Raw genomic sequence first — 5,222 nt, 5'->3', positions numbered from 1 at the left:
ATTGTCTAAGTGCACTCCCAGGTATTTGTAGTCCTCCACAATGTCAACATCTCATCGCACTTGTGTTCTAACATATTTTGGTCACTTTATTTTGTGAAGTCGCTGCCACATAAAAGTCTCAAAATTCCAACAAACAACCTCCTTTCTTCAACTTTTACTCTAAGATTTTCAACCAGCAGACATGCGATCGCCAGGATCACGTTTATGTTACATTATGAAAACAAATATGGAGTCAAATCGAATTTAAATTTCATTTGAAGATCATTTTCAGATGTAAAAAAAAAAATAGAGCACATCTTTAATTCCTTTCATACGTATGGCACTGAGGTGATCTTTTAACTGCATATGGTTATTTTGTGGCATTGTGATGATGAAGTTGCCACTGAAAACATGAACATACAGTAAGATCTTGGGGCAAATGTTTATCGTCCATGAAGACACCAACGGTCTCACACTGAGCCAGTGCAACCAAGTGGATTAGTCGGCCATAACCTCACCTTCACCTGACTGTAATTCTCCATGTGGAGAGAAGCAGATACATTTTACAAATGGAAGTACATGTCCACATAAAAGTGGACAAGAGACACTTGAGCTGCTCAACATCACACCATAATCCTGATATACTGCACTGAATGTGCCCAGTTAAGCAAATGGAAAAATAATGAAAATTAATGTCAAGTTGTCCTCACACAGTCTATAACTTAAAACAATTAGCAGTTACAGTAGCACTAACACGATTGTTGTAATTAATATTTGAAATCTGCTCCAGAATCTAACCAGGTCACCAACTCTATTAGAGGAGCATGTGCTGTCAGACAGACTGTATCTTATAATGCTCTTTAGATACTGGGATGAATATTAATTTCATTTATGAAGCCAACAGACAGTGTAGAGATGCATGTGGTGTGACTAACCTAAGCAGTTGCTTAAATCATAGGTGTGTAACGTAGGCTCATGGTATTCCGTAAACTTGGCTTTTTTTCTGCAAATTCTATAAAGGAATACTTAATTTTATGGGCAATGTATACATATACTGTATGTCATCCTTGTTTCCTTCTCTTTTGACTTCAACGATACTCCAATTTCCAGAGCCAATCGTCAACATGAGTTTCCAAAGTGCGTCTATGGGCATTCAGAAAATGGCGAGTGGAGTGTTTTCGGCCAGGACAACAGGCAGAAGGGAAAGACTGAACATCACAAATGGTTCAAATACAGAGGCATTTTGCACAACATGAAATTCACAGTCATCCGGAATGTGAGCTCCCACAGTAATGCGGACAGTGTATCAGACAGTTTTGTCAATTTTCTTTTCTTAATGATTAGGCCAAAATGTGTCAGTCAAACTCGCATAATGGAATATGGGTTAAGACCTGCCCCCAGAGACAGGTACACCAACCAGGCTCATCTTCCATGCATTGATATCTTATAGGACTTTTACTGTGTTTATTGAATCCAAAGTGTCTGGAATACAGTGAGTCTACGTTACAGTGAATGCATCGGTGCTGCAGCTTCCTAAAATCTCTGGCAAGTGTTTTTTGGCTGGAAATAGTCAAACACAATATCCATAAGCAGGTCAGACTGTGCTATGTTCAGTGAAGCTAAACCCACAGTATCGGCTTGTCTCTCTGTGAAATCAGCTAAGTAATCCAATAATATTTTGGACCCTCTTCTTTTCGAAGAGGCGCTGGAGTCAGCGTTTAGTTCATTCTCAAACTTTTCTCTATTTTCAGTTTTGTAGAGGAAGGGGGATTACTGGCTCAGCAGGGGGGCTCCCCCACCGATGTATTACACCACTGGCCTGAAATGATCTGCCACTCTCTTACTGCTGCTTTTTTTTATCCTCGTCCCCTATTTCTGTGTCTCACTCTGGCTGTCTTTCTTTGCCCATGTTTGAAATTTAAGCTGCCATTTATTTTTTACTGCTCATTACTTTGTTATACTGTATACCCTCCTCTCATCCTAAATCCCCCCTCCTTTATCCTTGCATTGTTTTCACCTCCCTCTTTCGCTCTGTTCTTTTTCTCTGATTTGGATATGCGAGTGGCCTTTTGTCATTTCCCATTCATCCATCCATCTATCCACCCACAGAGAAGAACAGCTCACACAATAGCAGAGAAGGAGGAGAAAGGAGGGGTCATTTTCTGTCTCCACTCTGTCACTCTTTGATTGCCTCACTGTGTCTATTTCAGTAATGCAGTCATCACAAACTTACAAGGACTTAATGAGGCAGCAATTAACCACCAGCCAGAGATTGTGTGTGTGCGTTTGTGTGTGTGTGTGCGTATGTGTGTGTATCGGGATTAGCTGATTTTTATTTTGTGTCTATTGGAACTGTGTGCATTTGTGTCCACATTTGGATTTGTAACACTCTAATTAGTGTTTCTCTGTAGTGTTTCTTGTGTTGTATAGTTGCATGTAAGGATGTGTGTGTGTGTGTGTGTGTGTGTGTGATCAGTTCATACTCCTAGTGATGGTGCTCATCCATCATTTCCACAGTTTCAATTGCAAGAACACTTTGGCAGCATATTCCATCACAGCTTTCACATCTTGTTATGTCTGTTAAATGATATGAGCTAATTTCTGAGAATGTCAAAATCATCACAGAAATAAAATGCTAATATTGTTGTGAACTCATGCATAATGTGATCTGTGAGTTTATAAAAATGAGAATCCATGTGTAATGTATGTACAGTATTTGAACATGTTTATACATGCTTTATCTAAACTAAGGAACAATTTCACTAACAAAGGCAAGACACTGGGCAATGTCAAAGAAAAAAGACTTAACCATATCAGACAATGAAAATGCAACAACAATATATTTTAAAGTGCCCATATTATGAAAAAAAAAATCACTTTTGGGGGGTGTTATTTTGTGTCTCTGGTGCTTCCACATGCATACAAACTTAGAAATAAAATTATCCATGCTTTTTTGAGTGGATTACGGGTTTCTGAATGTCCTCTGCCTCCAGTCTGCATAGCTTTCTACGTAACTAGCCAAGACAAGGTGGCTAACCCGTAGCATGCTAGCTCGTTCTCAATGGCAAAACACTGCTACAACACACAGTATTCACCATAATCTGCAAAAGAAGTAGTTACATGTCCCTGTTCTGCAGGTATTCCACAAGTGCCCCTTGTCTCCCCTCCAATCCTGCCTTGTGCTGGCCAAAGTTGGAGAATGAGTATCTAGCTGATGTGATCTTACCTAGCTACTGAGCATGTGCAACTCCCAACAAAGATAGTATAGAAATGAGATGTCGGAGTCAGAACAGGTTGTCCAATCTGAGTTTTCTGTTGCATGACTGAAACAACTTCTGAACGTACACAGGTTCCTCTAAAACAATTTCTTTCCTGAGGCTGTTTTGCAGAAGCACAGTCATTTTGTCCGGGGCTTAGCGCCAAGATGATTGTGATTGATTTAAAGAAATGCCAATAAACCACAGAATGCACAACATTTTTTTTAAATTTTGGGGTTCCTTTAATGTGAGTAAATCTGTGACAGGCAGTGTCCAGTATGTACTAATGGTAAGGATCTCCCATCGTGTTCAACAAACATCCTTTTACTTCACATTGGTTGCCTTTCTATCTTTTAATAGGACAGAATGATATTCTATGGCAGGTGGGTAATCGGTAGAATTCCTGGTGGGCCGCTTCACTTTTGGGCTGATCGAGGATCATTTTTTTGTGACATTTGTCACATTAGTCCATCTTCTCTAAAGATAACTGACACACGTTCCACATTCTGACAAACTGACACTGCAGACTCTGCATGGGCTGTACCATGTGAGGATGTTCTCCCCTCCCAAAGTTAGTTTGGTGAGTCCATAGCCTATCTTTTTCCAAAAAGTTTTCTCAGATAGGCTACCAATAGCTGGGCCAGCCCTACCGTAACGCCACGCGTCAGGGAGGATGGATGGGAGGAAGAGGCCAGGAGGGGCTGAAAAAGCCAGGTTGAAATAATAGGCATTGGAGGAGGATGCTGCCAAATGTGCCGAGCTTAACGATTTATTTTCAAGAGGACAAACACAAGTGGAAACTGGTAAAGACAGATATAGCCTATGCCTAATGATTAGCATTAGCAACATAATTATTCAGCTACTGTTGTTGTAGCATTGCCAACCTATTCGCAAGCAAAATTAAAATACAAGTCTTTTTGTATCACCCAATATATGGTGATTCATAGACATTGATAACAGAATATTGATAACAAAACTCAAGCTTGATCTGTGCATGCAGTAAAATTACCTCTTAATTATTTTTTGTAGCTTCTGAGCAACAGCTAAGCCAGTCCCCCCGCTGAAAATGATGAGCCCGAAATTTGCAATGAGGAGGCCATGACTACAGGGACAGGATACCAGAGTAAATTGTATTAATTAAACTTACTTAATGTAGGAAAGAGCAGTATATGACATGAAATCTGATAATGTAGATGCTGTTGGTGCTATTAACAATGTAACTGTAAACTGTACTGTGAATTGAACTGTAGCAGTTCAATATGCCTCTTTGTGGAAGAGTGGGATACATTTCAAATCCTGTCTTTCTTACTCTTTCTTTCTTTCTTTCTTTCTTTCTTTCTTTCTTTCTTTCTTTTCTGCTTTTTAAATTAAATCAACCTGTCCATAATATAGTGGAATAATGGTGGAATATTTTTTGTTAACTTCTTAGCTTAAGTGAATTATTATTTAACCTTTACATTATTTGTTGAACTATGGTATTAATAAAACCTTCAGGATAGTAAGAGCTAACTTTTGACCATTGGCTTCATTTATCCAGTTTCCCCCACTATAGAGAAAGTGGGCCGGTCTTGGGCCTGAAACGCCCAGGCTGAAAAGTGGCCCCACTCTGGCCCTTTTTCAAGGTGAGTGCAGTATACATTGTAACTCAACATATTAACATTAGAGCTGTCAGTTAAAGCCATTATTAACGGCGTTAATACAAACCCATTTTAACGGTGTACATTTTTTATCGTGAGATTAACACTAGAAGTGCCGGGATTCCATAACTACTAGAACTGCCGTGAGCGGTCATTTTGACCGCCAGATTCCAGACTCTATAATTTGTCATGATAAATACCTATTTGCAATATTAATGCAAGTATTGTGTTAGGATGTCTTTAGAAAAACGAAATAACACGAGTTTAAGTATACACTTGAGTTGACCCGGTGTTTCAATAATTCATTTAATGGCAACGTAAGACGAAATTATTTCATTCACATCTTAAA

The sequence above is a fragment of the Etheostoma spectabile genome, chromosome 16 (genome assembly GCF_008692095.1).
Source record: "Etheostoma spectabile isolate EspeVRDwgs_2016 chromosome 16, UIUC_Espe_1.0, whole genome shotgun sequence".
Classification (NCBI taxonomy): domain Eukaryota; kingdom Metazoa; phylum Chordata; class Actinopteri; order Perciformes; family Percidae; genus Etheostoma; species Etheostoma spectabile.
The sequence above is the reverse complement of the archived record's forward strand: the minus strand, read 5'-3'. Positions refer to the sequence as shown.